Source organism: Calliopsis andreniformis, unplaced genomic scaffold (assembly GCF_051401765.1).
Source record: "Calliopsis andreniformis isolate RMS-2024a unplaced genomic scaffold, iyCalAndr_principal scaffold0008, whole genome shotgun sequence".
Taxonomy (NCBI): domain Eukaryota; kingdom Metazoa; phylum Arthropoda; class Insecta; order Hymenoptera; family Andrenidae; genus Calliopsis; species Calliopsis andreniformis.
Genome location: NW_027480426.1, coordinates 17,584,158 through 17,595,935, shown reverse-complemented (window position 1 = coordinate 17,595,935; position 11,778 = coordinate 17,584,158).

Here is an 11,778-nt window from a genome sequence, read left to right as displayed (position 1 = left end):
TAGGCTTCACTCTAGGGCGTTGCTCCACCAGATCGAATTGTTAGGGCCAAAGAAGTCAACGCCCAAAGCATAAAATACAATATAAATACAACAGTTTTTCCATCGTATAAAACGAATAATTGCAACCAGTGTGAAAGCTATGGTCATTTCTACATTCCGAGCAACCTAGGCTTCACTTTAGGGCGTTGCTCCAACAGATTGAATAGTCAGGGCCTTATAAGTCAACGCCCGAAGCATAAAATGCAATAAAAATACAACAGTTTTTCCATCGTATAACAGGATTAATTGCAACCAGTTTGAAAGTGATGGTCATTTCTACGTTCCAGGCAACCTAGGCTTCCCTCTAGGGCGTTGCTCCACCAGATCGAATTGTTAGGGCCAAAGAAGTCAACGCCCGAAGCATAAAATACAGAATAAATAGAACAGTTTTTCCATCGTATAACAGGATTAATTGCAACCAGTTTGAAAGTGATGGTCATTTCTGCGTTCCGGGCAACCTAGGCTTCACTCTAGGGCGTTGCTCCACTAGATCGAATAGCCAGGGCCTTAGAAGTCAACGCCAGAGGCATAAAATACAATATAAATACAACAGCTTTTCCATTGTAAAGAACGAATAATTGCAACCAGTGTGAAAGTTATGGTTATTTCTACATTCCGAGCAACCTAGGCTTCACTCTAGGGCGTTGCTCCACCAGATCGAATAGTTAGGTCCTTAGAAGACAACGCCAGATGCATAAAATACGTTATAAATACAACAGCTTTTGCATCGTATAAAAGGAATAATTGCAAACAGTGTGAAAGTAATTGTCATTTCTATATTCTGAGCAACCTAGGCTTCACTCTAGGGCGTTGCGCCACCGGATCAAACAGATAGGTCCTTAGATGTCAACGCCAGAAGCATACAATACGATATAAATACAACAGCTTTCCCATGGTATAACAGGATTAATTGCAACCAGTTTGAAAGTGATTGTCATTTCGACGTTCCGGGCAACCTAGGCTTCACCCTAGGGCGTTGTTCCACCAGATCGAATAGTTAGGGCCTAAGAAGTCAACGCCCGAAGCATAAAATGCAATAAAAATACAACAGTTTTTCCATCGTATAACAGGATTAATTGCAACCAGTTTGAAAGTGATGGTCATTTCTGCGTTCCGGGCAACCTAGGCTTCACTCTAGGGCGTTGCTCCACCAGATCGAATTGTTAGGGCCAAAGAAGTCAACGCCCAAAGCATAAAATACAATATAAATACAACAGTTTTTCCATCGTATAAAACGAATAATTGCAACCAGTGTGAAAGCTATGGTCATTTCTACATTCCGAGCAACCTAGGCTTCACTCTAGGGCGCTGCTCCAACAGATTGAATAGTCAGGGCCTTATAAGTCAACGCCCGAAGCATAAAATGCAATAAAAATACAACAGTTTTTCCATCGTATAACAGGATTAATTGCAACCAGTTTGAAAGTGATGGTCATTTCTACGTTCCAGGCAACCTAGGCTTCCCTCTAGGGCGTTGCTCCACCAGATCGAATTGTTAGGGCCAAAGAAGTCAACGCCCGAAGCATAAAATACAGAATAAATAGAACAGTTTTTCCATCGTATAAAAGGAATAATTGCAGACAGTGTGAAAGTAATGGTCATTTCTACGTTCCGGGCAACCTTGGCTTCACTGTAGGGCGTTGCTCCACCAGATGAAACAGTTAGGGCCTTAGAAGTCAACGCCCGAAGCATAAAATACGAAATAAATAGAACAGTTTTTCCATTGTATAAAACGAATAATTGCTACCAGTGTAAAAGTTATGGTCCTTTCTACGTTCCGGGCAACCTAGGCTTCACTCTAGGGCGGTGCTCCACCATATCGAATAGCAACGGCCTTAGAAGCCTACGCCTGAAGCATAAAATACAATAAAAATACAACGGTCTTTTCATCGTATAACAGGAATAATTGCAACAAGCGTGAAAGTAATGATCATTTCGGCGTTTCGGGCATCCTAGACTTAACTCCGAGGCATTGCTCCACCAGATCGAATAGTTAGGGCCTAAGAAGTGAACGCCAGAGGCATTAAACACAATATAAATACAACAGTTTTTCCATCGTATAAAACGAATAATTGCAACCAGTGTGAAAGTTATGGTCATTTCTACATTCCGAGCAACCTAGGCTTCACCCTAGGGCGTTGCTCCAACAGATTGTATAGTTAGGGCCTTCGAAGTAAACGCCCGAAGCACAAAATGCAATAAAAATACAACAGTTTTTCCATCGTATAACAGGATTAATTGCAACCAGTTTGAAAGTGATGGTCATTTCTACGTTCCGGGCAACCTAGGCTTCACTCGAGGGCGTTGCTCCACTAGATCGAATAGCTAGGGCCATAGAAGTCAACGCCAGAAGCATAAAATACGATATAAATACAACAGCTTTTCCATCGTATAAAAGGAATAATTGCAAACAGTGCGAAAGTAATGGTCATTTCTACGTTCCGGGCAACCTAGGCTTCACGCTAGGGCGTTGCTCCACCAGATTAAAAAGTTAGGGCCTTAGAAGTCATCGCCCGAAGCATAAAATGCAAAATAAATAGAACAGTTTTTCCATTGTATAAAACAAATAATTGCTACCAGTGTAAAAGTTATGGTCATTTCTACGTTCCGGGCAACCTAGGCTTCACCCTAGGGCGTTGCTCCACAAGATCGAAGTGTTAGGGCCTAAGAAGTCAACGCCCGAAGCATAAAATACAATAGAAATACAACAGCCTTTACACCGTATAAAACGAATAATTGCAACCTGTGTGAAGGTTATGGTCATTTCTACGTTCCGTGCAACCTAGGCTTCACTCTAGGGCGGTGCTCCACCATATCGAATAGCAACGGCCTTGGAAGCCTACGCCTGAAGCATAAAATACAATAAAAATACAACGGTCTTTACATCGTATAACAGGAATAATTGCAACAAGCGTGAAAGTAATGATCATTTCGTCGTTTCGGGCATCCTAGACTTAACTCTGAGGCATTGCTCCACCATATCGAATAGTTAGGGCCTAAGAAGTGAACGCCAGAAGCATTAAACACAATATAAATACAACAGTTTTTCCATCGTATAAAACGAATAATTGCAACCAGTGTGAAAGCTATGGTCATTTGTACATTCCGAGCAACCTAGGCTTCACTCTAGGGCGTTGCTCCAACAGATTGAATAGTCAGGGCCTTAGAAGTCAACGCCCGAAGCATAAAATGCAATAAAAATACAACAGTTTTTCCATCGTATAACAGGATTAATTGCAACCAGTTTGAAAGTCATGGTCATTTCTACGTTCCGGGCAACCTAGGCTTCACTCTAGGGCGTTGCTCCACTAGATCGAATGGCTAGGGCCTTAGAAGTCAACGCCAGGGTCATAAAATACAATATAAATACAACAGCTTTTCCATCGTAAAAAACGAATAATTGCAACCAGTGTGAAAGTTATGGTTATTTCTACATTGCGTGCAACCTAGGCTTCACTCTAGGGCGTTGCTCCACCAGATCGAATAGTTAGGTCCTTAGAAGTCACCGCCAGAAGAATAAAATACAAAATAAATACAACAGCCTTTACACCGTATAAAACGAATAATTGCTACCTGTGTGAAGGTTATGGTCATATCTACGTTCCGGGCAACCTAGGCTTCACTGTAGGGCGTTGCTCCACCAGATCGAAGTGTTACGGCCTAAGAAGTCAACGCCCGAAGCATAAAATACAATAGAAATACAACAGTTTTTCCATCGTATAAAACGAATAATTGCAACCATTATGAAACTTATGGTCATTTCTACGTTCCGGGCAACCCAGTCTTCACCCTAGGGCGTTGTTCCACCAGATCGAATAGTTAGGGCCTAAGAAGTGAACGCCAGAAGCATAAAATGCAATAAAAATACAACAGTCTTTCCATCGTATAACAGGATTAATTGCAACCAGTTTGATATTGAAGGTCATTTCTACGTTCCGGGCAACATAGGCTTCACTCTAGGGCGTTGCTCCACCAGATCGAATAGTTAGGTCCTTAGAAGTCACCGCCAGAAGAATAAAATACAAAATAAATACAACAGCCTTTACACCCTATAAAACGAATAATTGCAACCTGTGTGAAGGTTATGGTCATTCCTACGTTCCGGGCAACCTAGGCTTCATCCTAGGGCATTGTTCCATCAGATCGAACAGATAGGCCCTAAGAAGTGAACGCCAGAAGCATAAAATACAATATAAATACAACAGTTTTTCCATCGTAGAAAACGAATAATTGCAACCAGTGTGAAAGTTATGGTCATTTGTATATTCCGAGCAACCTAGGCTTCACTCTAGGGCGGTGCTCCACCATATCGAATAGCTACGGCCTTAGAAGCCCACGCCTGAAGCATAAAATACAATAAAAATACAACGGTCTTTTCATCGTATAACAGGAATAATTGCAACAAGCGTGAAAGTAATGATCATTTCGGCGTTTCGGGCATCCTAGACTTAACTCTGAGGCATTGCTCCACCAGATCGAATAGTTAGGGCCTAAGAAGTCAACGCCAGAAGCATAAAATACAATATAAATACAACAGTTTTTCCATTGTATAAAACGAATAATTGCTACCAGTGTAAAAGTTATGGTCATTTCTACGTTCCGGGCAACCTAGGCTTCACCCTAGGGCGTTGTTCCACCAGATCGAATAGTTAGGGCCTAAGAAGTGAACGTCAGAAGCATAAAATACAATATAAATACAACAGTTTTTCCATTGTATAAAACGAATAATTGATACCAGTGTAAAAGTTATGGTCATTTCTACGTTCCGGGCAACCTAGGCTTCACTCTACGGCGTTGCTCCACCAGATCGAATTGTTAGGGCCAAAGAAGTCAACGCCCAAAGCATAAAATACAATATAAATACAACAGTTTTGCCATCGTATAAAACGAATAATTGCAACCAGTGTGAAAGCTATGGTCATTTCTACATTCCGAGCAACCTAGGCTTCACTCTAGGGCGTTGCTCCAACAGATTGAATAGTCAGGGCCTTATAAGTCAACGCCCGAAGCATAAAATGCAATAAAAATACAACAGATTTTCCATCGTATAACAGGATTAATTGCAACCAGTTTGAAAGTGATGGTCATTTCTGCGTTCCGGGCAACCTAGGCTTCACTCTAGGGCGTTGCTCCACTAGATCGAATAGCTAGGGCCTTAGAAGTCAACGCCAGAGGCATAAAATACAATATAAATACAACAGCTTTTCCATCGTAAAGAACGAATAATTGCAACCAGTGTGAAAGTTATGGTTATTTCTACATTCCGAGCAACCTAGGCTTCACTCTAGGGCGTTGCTCCACCAGATCGAATAGTTAGGTCGTTAGAAGTCAACGCCAGATGCATAAAATACGTTATAAATACATAAGCTTTTGCATCGTATAAAAGGAATAATTGCAAGCAGTGTGAAAGTAATTGTCGTTTCTATATTCTGAGCAACCTAGGCTTCACCCTAGGGCGTTGCGCCACCAGATGAAACAGTTGGGGCCTTAGAAGTCAACGCCCGAAGCATAAAATACGAAATAAATAGAACAGTTTTTCCATTGTATAAAACGAATAATTGCTACCAGTGTAAAAGTTATGGTCCTTTCTACGTTCCGGGCAACCTAGGCTTCACTCTAGGGCGGTGCTACACCATATCGAATAGCAACGGCCTTAGAAGCCTACGCCTGAAGCATAAAATACAATAAAAATACAACGGTCTTTTCATCGTATAACAGGAATAATTGCAACAAGCGTGAAAGTAATGATCATTTCGGCGTTTCGGGCATTCTAGACTTAACTCTGAGGCATTGCTCCACCAGATCGAATAGTTAGGGCCTAAGAAGTGAACGCCAGAGGCATTAAACACAATATAAATACAACAGTTTTTCCATCGTATAAAACGAATAATTGCAACCAGTGTGAAAGTTATGGTCATTTCTACATTCCGAGCAACCTAGGCTTCACCCTAGGGCGTTGCTTCAACAGATTGTATAGTTAGGGCCTTCGAAGTAAACGCCCGAAGCACAAAATGCAATAAAAATACAACAGTTTTTCCATCGTATAACAGGATTAATTGCAACCAGTTTGAAAGTGATGGTCATTTCTACGTTCCGGGCAACCTAGGCTTCACTCGAGGGCGTTGCCCCACTAGATCGAATAGCTAGGGCCATAGAGGTCAACGCCAGAAGCATAAAATACGATATAAATACAACAGCTTTTCCATCGTATAAAAGGAATAATTGCAAACAGTGCGAAAGTAATGGTCATTTCTACGTTCCGGGCAACCTAGGCTTCACCCTAGGGCGTTGCTCCACCAGATTAAAAAGTTAGGGCCTTAGAAGTCATCGCCCGAAGCATAAAATGCAAAATAAATAGAACAGTTTTTCCATTGTATAAAACAAATGATTGCTACCAGTGTAAAAGTTATGGTCATTTCTACGTTCCGGGCAACCTAGGCTTCACCCTAGGGCGTTGTTCCACCAGATCGAATAGTTAGGGCCTAAGAAGTGACCGCCAGAAGCATAAAATACAATATAAATACAACAAAAACTGTTGTTTTTCCATCGTATAAAACGAATAATTGCAACCAGTGTGAAAGCTATGGTCATTTGTACATTCCGAGCAACCTAGGCTTCACTCTAGGGCGTTGCTCCAACAGATTGAATAGTCAGGGCCTTAGAAGTCAACGCCCGAAGCATAAAATGCAATAAAAATACAACAGTTTTTCCATCGTACAACAGGATTAATTGCAACCAGTTTGAAAGTGATGGTCATTTCTACGTTCCGGGCAACCTAGGCTTCACTCTAGGGCGTTGCTCCACTAGATCGAATAGCTAGGGCCTTAGAAGTCAACGCCAGGGTCATAAAATACAATATAAATACAACAGCTTTTCCATCGTAAAAAACGAATAATTGCAACCAGTGTGAAAGTTATGGTTACTTCTACATTGCGTGCAACCTAGGCTTCACTCTAGGGCGTTGCTCCACCAGATCGAATAGTTAGGTCCTTAGAAGTCACCGCCAGAAGAATAAAATACAAAATAAATACAACAGCCTTTACACCGTATAAAACGAATAATTGCTACCTGTGTGAAGGTTATGGTCATATCTACGTTCCGGGCAACCTAGGCTTCACTGTAGGGCGTTGCTCCACCAGATCGAAGTGTTAGGGCCTAAGAAGTCAACGCCCGAAGCATAAAATACAATAGAAATACAACAGTTTTTCCATCGTATAAAACGAATAATTGCAACCATTATGAAACTTATGGTCATTTCTACGTTCCGGGCAACCCAGTCTTCACCCTAGGGCGTTGTTCCACCAGATCGAATAGTTAGGGCCTAAGAAGTGAACGCCAGAAGCATAAAATGCAATAAAAATACAACAGTCTTTCCATCGTATAACAGGATTAATTGCAACCAGTGTGAAAGCTATGGTCATTTCGATGTTCCGGGCAACCTAGGCTTCACCCTAGGGCGTTGTTCCACCAGATTGAATAGTCAGGGCCTTAGAAGTCAACGCCCGCAGCATAAAATACAATAGAAATACAGCAGTTTTTCCATCGTATAAAACGAATAATTGCAACCATTATGAAACTTATGGTCATTTCTACGTTCCACGCAACCCAGTCTTCACCCTAGGGCGTTGTTCCACCAGATCGAATAGTTAGGGCCTAAGAAGTGACCGCCAGAAGCATAAAATACAATATAAATACAACAAAAACTGTCGTTTTTCCATCGTATAAAACGAATAATTGCAACCAGTGTGAAAGCTATGGTCATTTGTACATTCCGAGCAACCTAGGCTTCACTCTAGGGCGTTGCTCCAACAGATTGAATAGCCAGGGCCTTAGAAGTCAACGCCCGAAGCATAAAATGCAATAAAAATACAACAGTTTTTCCATCGTATAACAGGATTAATTGCAACCAGTTTGAAAGTGATGGTCATTTCTACGTTCCGGGCAACCTAGGCTTCACTCTATGGCGTTGCTCCACTAGATCGAATAGCTAGGGCCTTAGAAGTCAACGCCAGGGTCATAAAATACAATATAAATACAACAGCTTTTCCATCGTAAAAAACGAATAATTGCAACCAGTGTGAAAGTTATGGTTACTTCTACATTGCGTGCAACCTAGGCTTCACTCTAGGGCGTTGCTCCACCAGATCGAATAGTTAGGTCCTTAGAAGTCACCGCCAGAAGAATAAAATACAAAATAAATACAACAGCCTTTACACCGTATAAAACGAATAATTGCTACCTGTGTGAAGGTTATGGTCATATCTACGTTTCGGGCAACCTAGGCTTCACTGTAGGGCGTTGCTCCACCAGATCGAAGTGTTAGGGCCTAAGAAGTCAACGCCCGAAGCATAAAATACAATAGAAATACAACAGTTTTTCCATCGTATAAAACGAATAATTGCAACCATTATGAAACTTATGGTCATTTCTACGTTCCGCGCAACCCAGTCTTCACCCTAGGGCGTTGTTCCACCAGATCGAATAGTTAGGGCCTAAGAAGTGAACGCCAGAAGCATAAAATGCAATAAAAATACAACAGTCTTTCCATCGTATAACAGGATTAATTGCAACCAGTTTGATAGTGAAGGTCATTTCTACGTTCCGGGCAACCTAGGCTTCACTCTAGGGCGTTGCTCCGCTAGATCGAATAGCTAGGGCCTTAGAAGTCAACGCCAGAAGCATAAAATACGATATAAATACAACAGCTTTTCCATCGTATAAAAGGAATAATTGCAAACAGTGTGAAAGTAATGGTCATTTCTACGTTCCGGGCAAACTAGGCTTCACCCTAGGGCGTTGCTCCACCAGATTAAACAGTTAGGGCCTAAGAAGTGACCGCCAGAAGCATAAAAGACAATATAAATACAACAAAAACTGTTGTTTTTCCATCGTATAAAACGAATAATTGCAACCAGTGTGAAAGCTATGGTCATTTGTACATTCCGAGCAACCTAGGCTTCACTCTAGGGCGTTGCTCCAACAGATTGAATAGTCAGGGCCTTAGAAGTCAACGCCCGAAGCATAAAATGCAATAAAAATACAACAGTTTTTCCATCGTATAACAGGATTAATTGCAACCAGTTTGAAAGTGATGGTCATTTCTACGTTCCGGGCAACCTAGGCTTCACTCTATGGCGTTGCTCCACCAGATCGAAGTGTTAGGGCCTAAGAAGTCAACGCCCGAAGCATAAAATACAATAGAAATACAACAGCTTTTCCATCGTATAAAACGAATAATTGCAACCATTATGAAACTTATGGTCATTTCTACGTTCCGCGCAGCCCAGTCTTCACCCTAGGGCGTTGTTCCACCAGATCGAATAGTTAGGGCCTAAGAAGTGAACGCCAGAAGCATAAAATGCAATAAAAATACAACAGTCTTTCCATCGTATAACAGGATTAATTGCAACCAGTTTGATAGTGAAGGTCATTTCTACGTTCCGGGCAACCTAGGCTTCACTCTAGGGCGTTGCTCCGCTAGATCGAATAGCTAGGGCCTTAGAAGTCAACGCCAGAAGCATAAAATACGATATAAATACAACAGCTTTTCCATCGTATAAAAGGAATAATTGCAAACAGTGTGAAAGTAATGGTCATTTCTACGTTCCGGGCAAACTAGGCTTCACCCTAGGGCGTTGCTCCACCAGATTAAACAGTTAGGGCCTTAGAAGTCAACGCCCGAAGCATAAAATGCAAAATAAATAGAACAGTTTTTCCATTGTATAAAACGGATAATTGCTACCAGTGTAAAAGTTATGGTCATTGCTACGTTCCGGGCAACCTAGGCTTCACCCTAGGGCGTTGTTCCACCAGATCGAATTGTTAGGGCCTAAGAAGTGAACGCCAGAAGCATAAAATACAATATAAATACAACAGTTTTTCCATCGTACAAAACGATTAATTGCAACCAGTGTGAAAGCTATGGTCATTTCTACATTCCGAGCAACCTAGGCTTCACTCTAGGGCGTTGCTCCAACAGATTGAATAGTCAGGGCCTTAGAAGTCAACGCCCGAAGCATAAAATGCAATAAAAATACAACAGTTTTTCCATCGTATAACAGGATTAATTGCAACCAGTTTGAAAGTGATGGTCATTTCTGCGTTCCGGGCAACCTAGGCTTCACTCTAGGGCGTTGCTCCACTAGATCGAATAGCTAGGGCCTTAGAAGTCAACGCCAGAGGCATAAAATACAATATAAATACAACAGCTTTTCCATCGTAAAGAACGAATAATTGCAACCAGTGTGAAAGTTATGGTTAATTCTACATTCCGAGCAACCTAGGCTTCACTCTAGGGCGTTGCTCCACCAGATCGAATAGTTAGGTCCTTTGAAGTCAACGCCAGGAGCATAAAATACGTTATAAATACAACAGCTTTTGCATCGTATAAAAGGAATAATTGCAAACAGTGTGAAAGTAATTGTCATTTCTATATTCTGAGCAACCTAGGCTTCACCCTAGGGCGTTGCGCCACCGGAACAAACAGATAGGTCCTTAGATGTCAACGCCAGAAGCATACAATACGATATAAATACAACAGCTTTCCCATGGTATAACAGGATTAATTACAACCAGTTTGAAAGTGATGGTCATTTCGATGTTCCGGGCAACCTAGGCTTCACCCTAGGGCGTTGTTCCACCAGATCGAATAGTTAGGGCCTAAGAAGTGAATGCCAGAAGCATAAAATGCAATAAAAATACAACAGTCTTTCCATCGTATAAACGGATTAATTGCAACCAGTTTGAAAGTGATGGTCATTTCTACGTTCCGGGCAACCTAGGCTTCACTCGAGGGCGTTGCTCCACTAGATCGAATAGCTAGGGCCATAGAAGTCAACGCCAGAAGCATAAAATACGATATAAATACAACAGCTTTTCCATCGTATAAAAGGAATAATTGCAAACAGTGCGAAAGTAATGGTCATTTCTACGTTCCGGGCAACCTAGCCTTCACCCTAGGGCGTTGCTCCACCAGATTAAACAGTTAGGGCCTTAGAAGTCAACGCCCGAAGCATAAAATGCAAAATAAATAGAACAGCTTTTCCATTGTATAAAACGAATAATTGCTACCAGTGTAAAAGTTATGGTCATTTCTACGTTCCGGGCAACCTAGGCTTCACCCTAGGGCGTTGTTCCACCAGATCGAATAGTTAGGGCCTAAGAAGTGAACGCCAGAAGCATAAAATACAATATAAATACAACAGTTTTTCCATCGTATAAAACGAATAATTGCAACCAGTGTGAAAGCTATGGTCATTTGTACATTCCGAGCAACCTAGGCTTCACTCTAGGGCGTTGCTCCAACAGATTGAATAGTCAGGGCCTTAGAAGTCAACGCCAGAAGCATAAAATACGATATAAATACAACAGCTTTTCCATCGTATAAAAGGAATAATTGCAAACAGTGTGAAAGTAATGGTCATTTCTACGTTCCGGGCAAACTAGGCTTCACCCTAGGGCGTTGCTCCACCAGATTAAACAGTTAGGGCCTTAGAAGTCAACGCCCGAAGCATAAAATGCAAAATAAATAGAACAGTTTTTCCATTGTATAAAACGGATAATTGCTACCAGTGTAAAGGTTATGGTCATTTCTACGTTCCGGGCAACATAGGCTTCACCCTAGGGCGTTGTTCCACCAGATCGAATTGTTAGGGCCTAAGAAGTGAACGCCAGAAGCATAAAATACAATATAAATACAACAGTTTTTCCATCGTACAAAACGATTAATTGCAACCAGTG